Source organism: Leptonotus elevatus, chromosome 7 (genome assembly GCF_054856555.1).
Source record: "Leptonotus elevatus isolate MCC_2025b chromosome 7, RoL_Lele_1.0, whole genome shotgun sequence".
In the NCBI taxonomy this organism is placed as follows: Eukaryota; Metazoa; Chordata; class Actinopteri; order Syngnathiformes; family Syngnathidae; genus Leptonotus; species Leptonotus elevatus.
Genome location: NC_141245.1, coordinates 1,763,989 through 1,779,383, shown reverse-complemented (window position 1 = coordinate 1,779,383; position 15,395 = coordinate 1,763,989). Strand labels below are relative to the sequence as shown.

At 38.3% G+C, this 15,395-nt stretch overlaps 1 protein-coding gene across 1 annotated transcript in view; it reads left to right on the top strand.

Annotated features, from left to right (window-relative positions):
* Positions 1-15,395, top strand: part of LOC147170352 (dehydrogenase/reductase SDR family member 13-like) — a 51,661-nt gene that overhangs the window by 20,061 nt on the left and 16,205 nt on the right. The gene's annotated exons all lie outside the window — the stretch shown is intronic.

The following is a 15,395-nucleotide window of genomic DNA, read 5'->3' as shown; positions in this document are numbered from 1 at the left end:
TTAATTCTTTAACGTCCTCGCGGATGAGCCGAAACGTCCGTAGTGGTTAGATCGTCCGTGTCCGTCGCTGAGTAATTTTTTCTCTTCTTGGAAGGTTTCTCGACGGAAGGATCCTCCATCGCTCAGCTGTAAAAATATCCGTTGATGAAATATTCAAGGTCCTCCACGCTGGGTGGTATTCCAAATCTGCCGGATGAAAGAGAGAAGAGAAAAGCCAAGTTATATGGTAGTTAAATTTGGATTTGGTTTAGCATAATAGAGCTAGTTCTATCTTAGCAGCAGGGCGCCGCCATGTTGGGTATTCCCGGTCTCGCTTTAGGTCTCGCGATAGTCACAGCATCTCGCGATAGTAGGCTCCACCAGAACTGCAGTGTCCCAGAACAGTGCCCGTCGGGTTAGTTCTGCTGTTGTGGGCTCTGCGTTTGAAAACTCCTCTGAATGGCTATGAAACGCAAGCCATCAATTCTTTAATAAACATTTGAAACAAAACGCAAGAAATCGTGGAGGAGGAGGGGAGGAGAGGCAAGAATAGAGAGGAAAAACGAAGGAGGAAGAAACAAAACAAAACACCAGAGCGAGTCCAGAACCACCAACCTACTGCTTACAGGGCAAGCACACTAACCACTACACCATTCATTCAGTTAGGTTCAGCAGCACAAAAGGTTTACTTGTAGTTTATACAAGTAACAGCCAAAACTGGGATTTTAAGACGGCCAATTGTCATTTCATTGCATTTTGGCATTGCAAATGTGAAGGATAATTGATTGCTTTGAATTTATTTGGACAGAATGTTTACTGATAAAGGCTACTTTTGCCACTATCCCATGGAGGTCTCAAAGAAAGTGGGCTTGCGTTTAGTCCGCAGAGGCGGTGCGGGGGTGGATCCGCTTCTAATGACGTCAAAAAGTGCCAACAGCTCGTTTTCTCAGGTTGGGAGGGCCTGGTGCTTGGAGAGTAGAATTACCTAGAATTTTTCATAACTTTGTTATGGAGAAAGCAAATTTACTTCCTTCATGGGATGAATAAAGCACAGTGGTCCCTCGCTACTTCGCGGATCACTTATCGGGAATATGTATTTGGGTCCAAAATTCCTATATTACAGGGCTTATCTTGGGTTGTACCCAGGGGTGAAAGTGACTAGAATTTCTTGCCGGAACTCCCTGACATAATGGTCGTTGCGCAGCCAGAATGTTTTTTTTTTAAATCATGTGCAAAATAGTTTGTCTGTGTGTGCCCTGCGATTGGCTGGCAACCAGTTCAGGATGTACCCCGCCTACTGCCCGAAACCAGCTGGGATAGGCTCCAGCACCCCAGTGACCATTGTGAGGATAAGCGGTTAAGAAAATGGATGGATAGATGGATAGCCGATAGCAAAAACACCCATGTGCACACATGGACGTGACTCGTCAGATACACAGAGAACGGAGCCGGTGGATAGAACTCCGTGGGATAAATAAATAATAGATATCGTTGGAAACGGATTACGCTACACAAGCACTTACAATTCAGAAGCACTTTATGCAATGTTCACACCAAAAAAAGGGGAAAGCGTCCTGCCAAAAGTATTTACCCCCGTACAAAAATTACATCATCTGCTGTGGGATATTATAACTTTTACCACAGAAAAGTAGAGATTCTTCGAAAAGGTTCCTTGTAAAAAGATATTTAAATTTCAAACATCTGGAACAAAACAGAAAAATAGTAACATTCAGTCGTCTGAGCTTTTTCTATGTATATCTGAGATTTCCTACTGCGTGTGTGGTCATTGAATGCAACGTGAGTGCTTGCTTTTCTTTTGCTTCTCCGCGATAAATACTTTTTTCTTATTAAAAAACAAAGCATGTGTTTTTATGTATTTATTGAAAAACATGCGTTGTACCTGCAGGATGGGATAACATTTTTTACGGGGGTATTAAGTGGATGCAGGTGTTGTTGCACGCAGGTGACAGCAGACAGGACGCTGTGTGTGATGTAGTTCATCCCCAAAGCCGACGTGGCACATATTTAGACAGGCCGCGGGGGCGAAATGCAAAGAAAGTTAGCATTTTTCAACTTTGGCGAATACACGAATTTTCACCGCACCGCACCGTGTCTCCAAACGCGTCCTCCGCGCCGCCCCACGCGTTTGGTGACTTGTTGTGTATGTAAATCTGACGTTAGTAGATTTTTTTTTTTGCGGGTGGCTGCCTGGCAGGTTATTTAACATGGGGTTTTGACAGTTGCCATCATATTTTCGGACCGGAACAATTTTTTTACCGGAACTCAGTTCCGGACCGTTCCGGCCCACTTTCACCCCTGGTTGTACCTCGCTATAACACAGATATTCTGTCCTCTACTTTGCGGAAATTCACCTATATAAACACAACACTTTTGTCTTTGCACTCATTTTTTTTGTAAGATGAACTGAACTTCCTAGATCTAGATCAAAGATCCAGTCAGCACTGACTGACTGGTTTTCTTAGTCCACAGAAAACCCAGAGAATGTAACAAAACTGCACCTTTCAGATTGGCATTTTATTGTGGGCAGTCTAAGACACACCTTTGCATAAATCATGGTGTCTAATCAGCATGTTGATATGGCACACCTGTGAGGTGTGATGGATTATCTTGGCAAAGGAGAAGTGCTCACTATCACAGATTTAGACTGGTTTGTTGAGAGCAATTGTGATATTTTGTATGTGGTAGAAGTTGTAGATCTTTTAGTTCATGTCATAAAAAAATGGGAGCAAAAACAAAAGTGTTGCGTTGACTGTATTTTGTGGGCAAAGGGTTAGGGTTAGGTTAACCCTAACCCTAACCTAGTTTATTAAAACCAGTATTTAAAGTTTTTATTTTATATTTAAGTGCATTACTCCTACCTCTGCTGATAATTGGGATTGGGTAAAAGGCAAACAATGACAACTGACATTGTTTTCACATAAATAGTTAAAAAATTGAGAACTGTACTTTAAATTAAAACATTCACATTCCATGAGCTCTTCAATCTTGAATTACAATCTCATTTCCTGAATGCTCATTGACATGATGTCTGCCTGCTTGAAGTCACCTCTGGAATGCGCACTGCCCAATGCGTAAAATCTATAGTGCATAGATGTTCTGTCAGTGGTGCCCTAATTTGTTGTCTGAGAAGCAGGTCATCAATGAGTTGCAGTGTTGTTTGCTTTGGGCTGACTCCACTGGACTACAGTGACTGGATTTGTTTATCTATTCGTCATTTGTTTGATGAAGGGAGCCATATTGATCAATTTGAATGTTAAAGGAGCAGAGGCCCTTTTCAGGAAGATTCTAAGGGTGCTTTTTCTTCAGTTTTTTCACAAGGCAGGAAAAAGGTTTGAAGTATTGTACAGTATTGACTACGAACCATTTTCTCATGTTCGCATGTTAGTCTTTTTTTATTGAATGTCAGTGACATTCGCCGATTAATATTTATCGACTGGGTGAAGGGCCAGCCACCGCCCCCGAAATTTGTGAAATTCCAGATGGTGTTTTGTCGTCTCTTTCACTATCCATCCGGCGTTACACTGTGTGCTGCAGTCCCCTCCCCCCTTGATGTCTTATGGGAACCTACCCGTGAAGGTGCGTTGTGCCAGGCCTCCCTACCCTTGCCCGCCGACCTCCGCTGAGCTACGGGTGGGCTACCAGGGGCTAGTGCTCGGCCCAAAGCTTTGCTGTCTTCGCTGCATGACCCAACATCGCAGAAAAGCCACTACTGTAAAAGCTATTAATTATGTTATTATGTTATTATACAAATACTGGTTGCTGTATGGTCATAAATTTGCATTTAGCTGCAAAAGACTTATCAAGTATCTTGTGCTTCAAAGCTATAAAACATTTTTGATATCGGTATGGAGCTGTGTCTTTGTTGTTCTATGTTCAGACTTTAATAAAGACAGGAGCCCCACCAATCATCGCAACATGCTGTGTTTTAAATGGTCACAATACACAAACCAAATGCTCTCTCATCTGAGTGGCACTTTGCTATTGAGTGCAAGGATGAGCTTGACTACATTATTTGATTATGTGCCAAATGTGTCACCTGAAAATTAGTTAAATGAATATAACTGACACACATATTTGAATGCTTTGGGCTTTTGTACAGGATTTGTGTAAAGTGTGAGTAGCGTTACACACAAAAATTACGTACAGTATTATTACTAATCTTGTGCTGGTATCGGGAGAAGCCCCAATACGCTATTAAAATGCTGGCATCGGTATTGGTGGGTACTAACGAATCACGGACAGATATCCTGTACCGAAACTAGTATAGAACTTTGAACGCAACACCTTGTGCCTTACGTAGTTAGAACAATGTGACTGCCGATTAGTCTAAGTTGTCAAGTTTACGTTTTCAAATAAGTGAATGTCGGATTCCAAAACAGGACATTTTAACGTGCGTATTGGCCGACATGAGCAAGTGGCGGCACTGTGAGGCTGTGACCTTAAGCTAGTAAACATTCCGCCATTTTAGAAACCATGGTTTCAATTTTGCACTATTTAGAATCCGATCAGAACCTTTAAATTGGCAGACAAAATGTTTTTGTAGATTTCTGAACTCATTTTATGCAATGTTATATGCAAGTATGATTCATAATGATTACACCTGAAAACAAATTAGGGCTTCAAAAAAATGAATAAATAAAATAGATAAAACTGAAGAATATTAAAAGTGTTGGCAGCGAATTTCATTATTGATTTGTTGTGTTGCGCGATTATTATGTCAATCACCTGGTGCTTCACGTGCTTATTGAGTGTGTCACCCACTCAGTTGCTGGTTTGTACAGAGAGCAGCGGACCATGTGAGATGCAGAGCCTGCTCTCATTGGCGTGTCGTATTTGCATCTCTAAACCCAAAAATATGCTGAATTTGGATGATGTCAGCACTGCTGGTTGGCACTATATAAAATACAAGTCAAATAATGGCCAATATCAATAACCATTTAAAAGTGTTTACAATTAGGGAACTGTATCAGGCATCAGCAAATTGCTAAGCCTACCAATAAGCTGTTGGACAAACACTGCTGTTGTTAGCATTTATGTGATGTTAATTCCTTACATAGCAGCTGGTGTCCTAATTTTGCCCTGATGACAACAGGCAATTATGCTTGACATAACTACATGATTTCACACTGTGCTCACCAGTCATGAGTTTCTAGCACAAATGGTTAAATTAATGTAATACATCAGCTTTACACTCAGCATTAGGTCGTGGAATGAAAGCATTTTCAGTAAGCACATTTTTTGAATATGAGTAAAGTGATATGATTATTATTGAATTATGAATTATTATAAAATCAAATTAGATTACACGCAATCTTTTCTTTCCAATGCGTAGCCTCTCCAGTAAGATTGCCACACAGCAGGCTGAAAGTCATACTAATGTAATGCATGAAGTATTTTACATGCATTCCATTCATTGCATTTTTCTTCTGTGCAGGCGTGTAGTATATGTTACTTGCCGAATCACAGACTCCTCTCAATATGCTAATTGAGGTAAGATGGCTCCACGGCCTCAGCAGACCAATTTAGCAAATAAAGACTTTATCTTATATTTAATTGTGTGAGACCCCCTTTGGGCACCTCTTCCGCCACACCACCAAAACTAACACACACACGCACGCACACACACAAAAAAAATGAACTGTTGGTTAAAATGAAAACAAAGAAGGTAGCAATTTCCACATATATTTCGTTTAAACATTCTCAATGTTTAAACCTTCATACATTTTATGAAATAGGTACATTACTGTAAAGAAATGAATGCAAAATTGCACTAAAACCCACAAAATTGCGAGGGAACACTGTATTTCAATTCAGCTGTTGAGTATATGCCACAAGACTTATCTAGCCTAAGAAAAAAAAGTTGCAAACATCTACTGAAAGTGTTGCTTCTATTATTCACATTGAGTAGATGCCTAGTTTTTTACAGCGCAGTAAGACTTGTGCTGCTTGCAAAAGTAACGCCAGAGCTGCGTGATCCTAGCGCTTGTCAGCCAAGTTAAAGTACAAAAAAACATGGAACTATAGTGTTAATATGATTAGCTGATAGCATATGGCAAGCCCTTTGAGCATTTATTCCATATCCTTCATATCAGACAGTAGTGTTTCTCAACTAGTGCAGTCTTCTTCAGAACTAGTTGGACACTCAGCCATACTAGTTCTGCGCTTTGTCGTACTAGTCATACAAAAACACTGACATGTCACCCATTTTCTGCAACTTGTGCCACTTTAATCCAACTAGTGCTGACACAAGTCTAACTAGTGACACATACAAGCATGCATGTAGTGCCAAACTAGCAGCTAGTCAGCTTTTTTATACACTAGTTGCCCACTGGACCAAACAAGTAATGTTCAAAGTCTTACTAGATAACTAGTAAGGCACAAAAGCTCCAACATGTTTACTAGTTGACTGTCAATTATTCTAACATGTTAACTAGTTACCTCTGATTTCCTGCACTAGCTAACTAGTGAGAGCTGAAATACCTACTTGTTATCTAGTGAATGACAAAACACTGACATGTTAACTAGTGAAAGCCTCTTAAAGTCTACATGTTGAACTAGTGACACACAAACACTTTTACTAGTTAACTAGTGATGCCCAAAATTTCTACTAGTTACACTAGTGAGACATTTTGACTGAACTAGTTCAACTAGTGAGGTCCAAAATGTTCATTAGTAGAACTAGTGCATGCCAACATGCGCACTAGTCAACTAGTTTTTACAGTCTTTTGAATTTGCTAGTTAGCTATGATGCCCAAATGTTCACTAGTAGAACAAGTGAAAACCAAATTGCTGTATCTATAGAGTGCAAAAGTACTTACCCAGTTATTTAAAAATAAAACAAACAAACTGAAAACAGCCACAATGCTTATTGAGTTTACTGGTGGGGGCGAGATGAATTAAGCATGTGTTGTTGTTTTTTTGTTTGTTTGTTTTTTGTAAATACAGTTTATTTACTTTAGAATTATTGCGGTCCAGGCACTTAAGGGTTAAAGTTTCAAGACATCTAATTTGAATATCGACCAATCAAAGTTCTTGTCCCGCCTGCTTCATTTGCATGCAGTCCACTAGTGAACGTGTTGGCGTTTGAGTCGAATTAGAGACGTCTATGTTCAGTGTTGCTTTTTGCATTTTTATGTGTAATGTCCACTGGCATCACCAGTTGCGTTTTTTCTTACCTTAGTGGTTCACTTGTAAGGTTTAAAATTGATTACTAGTTAACTAGTAAGGCATAGAATGTTCTAGTTACACTAGTTGGGATCTTCTCAATCTTACTAGCTGACTAGTGAGGTACAAAATGTGAACTAGTAAAAGCAAATATACCCACTTCTGGCACTAGTTGGGCCTGTTTTGACCTCACTCGTTAACTAGTGAATCACTTGGTTTCTCTCTTGCAAGCTAGTTACACTGATATTTATTTAACTAGTTAACTAGTGGAAGGCAATTTCTTTCACAAGTCAAACCAAGAAATTAACTTGTACAAGATTTGACAGAACACGATAAACATTTTTCCTACATGTTGGGCGTGTCTTTTAACTAGTGGACCCTTATGTAGCACTGGTAAGCAACTGTGCACAACTAGTATAACAAATATCTAACATGTAATTAATTTTGTTGCACTAGTTGATGTTTCTAGTATAATAGGCGTCATTTACATCATACTAGTTTACCAAAAATGCATACTAGTTCACATGTGCGCACAACTAGTGAACTTGCGAAGTGTTGTAACTGGCAAACATGTCAACTAGTGAAATGTAATTATTTTCACTGGTTAACCAGTTGTGTGCACATGCCAGCTAGTGAGCAATTGTGTGAAACTTGCACAGTCAAAGTCTGTACAAGTTCAGTCTTGAGGCCGACATGTGAGACAAAAGAACTTCTACTAGTAAACTAGTGATAAGAAAATCTGTGTCACTAGTTAACTAGTTACTCACTCTGTACCCAGATAGTTTACTTGTAGGAAAACACATGTTTCACTAGTTAACAAGTGGTGTCATAATGAGCCCAAATTGTGTAACTAGTGGATATCTCTGCATTTACTAGTTAACTAGTGAACATTTTGAGCCTCACTGGTTAACTTGTAAGGTCCAAATAGATGCTAGTAGTTGTGTAGTCTGGGTTTTTGCATTCACTAGTTAACATGTAACCGTAATAGGCATCCACTTTAACAAGCTCCAATTCCTCAGGACAACTTGTAAACTAGTGTAAAACATGCAATTAAAGGGGGTGGGGTAATGACAAAATCTAAATCTTGATTGGTGTATTTTAACTGCAGAGCCAATAGGAATCCTGGATGCACATCTGCCCCACCTCCTCATTATGTTTTCTGGTGTAAATAGCTGACTAGTGAGCATGTTGACATCCACTAGTTCTACTAGTGAACGTTTTGGACCTCACTAGTTGAACTAGTTCAGTCAAAATGTCTCACTAGTGTAACTAGTGGACATTTGGGACATCACTAGTTGAACTAGTTCAGTCAAAATGTCTCACTAGTGTAACTAGTGGACATTTGGGACATCACTAGTTAACTAGTAAAACATTTGCGTGTCACTCGTTCAACACGTAGACTTCAAGAGACGTTCACTAGTTAACTTGTCAGTGTTTTGTCTTTCACAAATTAACTAGTGGGTGTTTTAGCTCTCTCAACCTAACTAGTGCAAGTAAACCATAGGACACATGTCACTAGTGAGAAGAATTCACGTTTGACTAATTAACACGTTGCTGAAAATAAGTGACTCGTCAGAGTTTCTGTGCAACTAGTATGACAGTGCATAGCCAGTGTGGCTAATTGTCCAACTAGTGCTGACAAAGACTGAACTAGTGAGAAACACTACGGTCTGATATTAAGGATATGGAATAAATGCTCAAAGGGCTTGCCATAGATAGCATCAATTCTATGTCTGCCTTGTAAGATTCGTCTGCCTTGCTGTGTTTACTGTGAGTGAGACTAAAATAAAAACGGAGTGACCAACTTACCGACGACAGGCGCAGCGGCGAGCGACCTGGCTTTAAATGAGAGCGTGTCTTGTAGTATGACGTCATCTTCAAGGATCTCGTGACTAAAGATATCAAAATAATAATGTAATTTATGTAAATTATGTTGTTGAATTTTTTTGTTTGTTTTGAAAGGCAACAAAATTACTTGCACACAATTAAATTCATGTAGCAATTTTTGTTTTGAGACATGTTGCCCCCTTAGTACCCAAGGCCAGCCTGTGCAGATTCACATAATGTACAGTACATGCCAGAAACCATCACTGCCAATGCAGGAAATCAAACTATGCATTTAGCAACTTTTTTTATGATATTTATACTTAATTGGGATGTAGATTTGTTTGTATAATTACATTTCAATTTAAAAGTAGCTACAGATTACATTTGCAATTTCTTATTTTCACGTTCATCACCAGAATTTGCCACCACAAACTTGGAATAGACAGCCACTATTGAGCTATTGATTAATTCATTGACGACATTGGCATTGTCCACAGTATGTGATTGTTTGGGTGACTATGAGAAATTAAGGCAGTAAGGTCGTTGTAGTACTGGGATTGCTGTTTAGTCAGGGTCACAGGCTAAGCCAGTCAACTGTGTTTGGCGCCTTTCATGGGTACAAGTTGCTGATGTCAATACTTTGGGGATTTTGTCTGTTCGTTAGCTGTCAATCAGAATTAGGCCTCCAGCAGTCTGGGACACGAGCCAGGGGGATGCACTGTTTGTAGGCCAGGTCAGACTCTTTGGGCCATACAAGCATGATGACAAAAAGCAATGCAATACGGGAGGCCTATTCAATGGAAAAAATAAGTGCCTTAAAGCACTGGACCTGTTGCATTAATTCACACTGTGCCTGTGTCAGAGAGCAAGTATTTAATGTCAGTGTTTTAATCAGTGTTGTTATGATGATTCTATTCATTGTTTCACACAATCACACCTTCAAATCCCACTGCATCTCGGATAGCTCTCGTTTGCCAACAAAGTGACATACTGCAGGTTGCTGTGCTTGAATTAAAACAATAGCCAGGGGCAAATATTTTGCATATTATGGGACACAGTCAACCACTATAACACACTCCCTACTGCTTTTTGATAAGAGTTGTTAATAAGCACACATTTTAATTAGTGTTGATTGTTGTTGGCATGTTCAATAGTTATAAATTGCAAGAGGTGATGGGCTGCAGTTTGATTGCATGCCTGAAGCAGTAGTGTGTTGTGCTGGCATAATGGAGATGCTACAAAAAACCGCCTGTGAGAGCAATGGGGATTAATACTATAACTCAACTATTAAAAACAAACAAAGATTTAATTTTTTTTTTTATGTAGCTCTCGTTTGACATTTCAAAAACATGCATGCAGTTTATTGGAGACTCAGAATTAGGTGACAATGGCCGTTTCTCAATATGCATTCTTGTCCATACTTACGTCCTTGTGATCTCATGATACGTCATCAGTCGCGGACCAAGTACTGTTCCAATTGCAAGTACGCAAAAAGCCATAAGGGTAGAGCAAATAATGGACGGAATACGGATGTTATTCTTACTGCGAGCTTCCAGGTTCTGACGCATTGCCGTAACTGTGTACCACGTGACTAGATGTTATATAATTATGAGTAATATATAAAAGAAGTATCATTTGAAATTATGCATGGGATTTATCCAATTTAGGATTATATTGGGGGGAAAAAAAGTTCTGGAAAGACACCGATGTGAGTTGCAGGTTTTCTTCTGATTCTCCTGATATTGTGGTACATCTATAAAAATTTTCTTTGAATATACTGTATAGTAAATCATATTTAATATATGTTAATATATTGATATATAATATTGTAAATTGCAGTTGTTAAACTAAGTTGTATAAAAAAAAGGAATGGATTACAAAGTAGCATAGGTCTAACAGTTAGCTACTAGCCACGAACGCCGGGGACTTGTACCGTAATTAACGTGCGTTTTTTCTTTGTGTCCTAAATTAGCTATTTAATATACGTATTATGATAATGGTGTTAGAAAATATGTAATTTCAATAAAAACGTTGATAATGCAAGCCAAAATGTCAAAGGTAGGTAGTCAAAGCTGGCGTTCACGCCACCATGCAGGCAGACTTCAAAGTAAAATCTGCCAAGGCTGTTGCATTGGTGTCAATGTATTATTTGGTCAACTTTATTTTGAAGTTTGCCCTAGCGTAGGCGGCGTGTGTTTGCGCCTTTGTGGCTTCCCTGACATTACTGAATGACGGCACTGTGTCAGCCAAGTTTGCACGCTAGTGTTTTATAAAATAAAATATTTAAAATAATTATAAATGAAGGCAAAGTTCTACTTATTTATTTTTTAATAATGAAAAATACATCTAAGTGCAATTTAAGGTACATTCCCTTTGTTTAAACAGAGAGAATGGAGAGGAACTTACTCGTTAACATACATTTAAATCTTTTTGTTTTGGTGGAAGAAGCAAGTCTTTTCAAGTCAAAGGGCTCAAGTCCTTTGACTTTTCATTGTTGTCATTGTCATTGTCATTGTTGGTAAAGTCCAAGTCGAGTTGCAAGTCTTTTAACATTTTGTCAAGTCGAGTCTAAAGTCGTCAAATTCATGACTCAAGTCTGACTCGAGTCCAAGTCACAAGACTCACGTCCACACCTCTGGTACAAACATTTTGAAACATCGAAATAGTTGTACAAATTTATTGAAAGCTAGTCACATGATATAACTGCGATAAATTACGGAAATACGCCAGCGAGATATGCGTGCTTGGTAGGTACGTCCTTGAGATCGGGCTTACCAAGACCCTACTCGTGTCACAAGAACGTACTCTGTGTTCTTGATAATGAGAAACGGCCAATGTCTTCCGAAGTCAGGTGGGACAGGCTCTACCTATCTGTGACCCTAATTAGGACAAGCCTGTCTAGAAAATGCATGAATGAAGTAATAACAATTACTAATAATCTTAATAAATTTTACATTGAACCTTTGTAAGCGTGTATTCTCTCTGGCTTATATTATGTGAGGTGGAGGCCAAAGTAACTGCAATAATTTATCTCAGAATATTTATTTCTGAGATGTTAAGTGGGTGGCAGTTTATGGCCATCCAAGTCAGCCAAGGCTATAAATAAGTACCTTTTCACAAAGAGGTTTAAATGTTCTTTACCTACATGCCTCAGTCATGGTGAAATGAGGCGGGCACACTGAATCTGTTCAAGTGTGAGGGCACTTGAACAGTTACACAAAGCTTTACTGAACAGCAGTAGCACAGAGGTGATATACACTTACTGCTAACAGAACACAACAACAGATGATGGATGCAATAAATAACACAAAGAGTATAACAATAACTAAAATAGATGGACAGAGCAACACACCACTGAAAATCAAAGAAACAAAGTCTTATCTACACAAGTTATGAAAACTAAAATTAGTACCACGTAAGTAGGGAGAGTGGGGGTAAGTAGTGCCAATTTTAACTTAAAAGTGCCTTTTTCTCAACAAAACAGCATACCCGTCAGAGTAGCATACCTTGCACTTCTGTGCATGCGCTTTATGGAACAGGTCATGTGCAGTAAGCACAGGTTTGGTGATAGGTTGAGTTTAGGGTGAGGCTACAGATAGAGTTTACGATACGGGTATGCTGATCTGACAGAACAAAGGGGATTACAGGAATGCTTCCAATTAAAATATGTTCATATACTTTAGGATATTGTGCATCCCTGAGAGCAATCACTTTGGATCTTCAATAAATTGTTTGAGAAATATAGCTTTAGAAAAAAAAGTGGTTTTGTGGCACAACTTGCCCCCTCCCTGTGCGGGGTATGTTGTGCCATTAGTCAGAATTTAGTGGGGTAAATTGTGCCGGTGATAACTGAAGTAAAAAAGATCATTCTATTTTACTATTATTGATTTTTTTTGGTTTAGTTTATTTGGGCATGTTACATTCAAAACAAACATCCACACTCAGTAGTCAGCACATTGTGTTGAAGCCCAAAAGGAGTAGGCTGAAGCAAGAGCTTATAATTGCCTACCCCATCATAATGTACATCATACAGGAGCCACTAAACATTAATACTCAACATTAAAAAAAACATCAACCATAAACAATGATTGAAAATGAGAACCAAAATGCTTTGCAAAACAAAATACTGTATAAAACAAATACAATTGGAAATTAAAGTTATTGGGCCCTGCAATACAGCTATCTGCTGCCATACCACATATTCCAAATGTAATGCCATCTAATATTCAAAATATTCCTAAAATTTTTTGCTCCATCCGGAGATACCCTGGATTTAATATGCTTCTTTAGCATATTAATAAAAATACTTATCATGCATATTTTTTTTAAATTGGTATATATTAGCAACACTCTTTAGATTATTTTCTAGACCATTCCATAAATTAACCCCTCTTTGAGTGATACAATGGCTCTTCAGGGTCGTACGAACACACTGTACCTTGAAATAAAATGCTCCCCTAAAAGTATAATTACCCTCTCTATAAGTAAACAATTGTTGTATTTTTGTTGAAAGTTGACTGCTATTTTCTTTATATAATATTAATAGAGATTTGAGTTTTACTAGATCTTCAAGCTTTAATAGTTTAGATTCTAGGAACAGTGCATTTGTATGGGCCCTGAATCCGACATTGTGCATAATCATAACAGCTTTCTTCTGTAGTCTAAATAGCATTTCCAAGTTGGTTTTGTAAGTATTTCCCCAAACCTCAATACAATAGCTTGAATATGGAAAAATAAGTGAGCAATAAAGTATGTGGAGTGACTTTCATCAAGCAGGTACCTGCATTTACTAATTATTGAAATATTTTTTGCTAATTTGGAATGAATGCTATTTATTTGAGGTCTCCAACTAATATTATGACTCAGTATCACCCCGAGAAACTTGTATTTCTGTACCCTCGCAATTTCAACATTATTTAATAATTTAATTTGTATTTGAGTGTCCTCTTTAAATTTACCCAAAAACATGACTTTTGTTTTAAGTATATTTAATGAAAGTTTATTTTTATCAAACCATTCTTTGAGTTTAAGTTCTACCGTTATCTCTGTTCCAAGTTGTTGAAGATTTTTGCCCGAAGCAAGTATTGTAGTATCATCAGCAAATAGTATATATTTTAGTCTTGATGATCAGTGGCTTGCACAGAGATTTTGGGGGGAGGGCAAGTGCTCCGGGGGCGGGGGGCACTTTTGTGCACAAAGAATATACCTTACTGACAATTCCGAGACGACGTCACAAGTCAAGATGGCCGTCACAGAAAAAAGTATTACAATCTGACAAAAGTTTGTTTTCACCGTATAAAGGAAGCATTTGCATTGTGTTGCATTGGGGACATATCAGAAATGCCCGGATGTTCGGAAATATCAATAGAAGTTTTTAAATAAACATTACACACACATAGTAATAATTAATAATACCCCACAGCTAGTTTTAATAACAGCCTATTAGGGCAACATGACTGCAAGACCTGTAGCATAGAAGTAACTTACAGTTATGGTTTGTATTAAATAAAAGCTATTAATTTAGCTAATAATAGCTTCATGCCTGCTGATTTTGTACAAACTACTTAAAGATTTTTTTTTTTATACAATTAACCTTAAGGAGCAAATCAATATTAAAATGGGATCTTTAAAAGGTGCTAAACTCTAGTTAACATGACTCTCTGGCCTTGACTCTGAGTCTGACCTTTCATCTTCATGCATCTTTTAAGCCTCTCCTTTCTAGGCAATATGCTACAATTACTAAATAAACAGACCAATGGCATGAGAATGAATAAGACTGACTGTTGTCATTACAAAAAAGCAAAAGGGTATTTTTCACAGGCAATTGACAATTCCAAACATCCGGGCATTTCTGATATTTCCACAATGCAACTCAATGCAAATGCTTTGATCACCAATGACATATTGGATTGTCTTTGCCTGTGACTACTAGCATAATACAAACCAGACACAAACAACAGTTCATTACATTTCAAAGTCAAAATAATCACCACAAATCAAATGACAATGATCCAAAGTCCAATGCTTTTCAGATTTAGTCATAACTGTTTTAATTTCCTTATTTCCTCAGTAAAGCTTTGTGAGTGTTATCGCAATTTCTGCCAGGTGACGTCATGACTGAGACCTACTATATTTCCACATCAAAAGGCCATTGGCAATGTGTATTGAATGATGTTTTTAAAAGTCTCATCTCAAGTCTGGTGAACTCCGGGGGGGCTCTGGGGGCTTGGGGGTTTTGTGATACCGCCCTTCAAGATAGTATAAGAATGTTGTAAGTCCTCTGAATCTTCGCACTTAATATTCTGTAAAATAAAACCTTCGAAGGAACTGTTCACCGATCTCCAGCCTGTATTCAGATAATCAACATTCTCGAACACGCGGAAGACAAAGCTGTTCTTCTAACA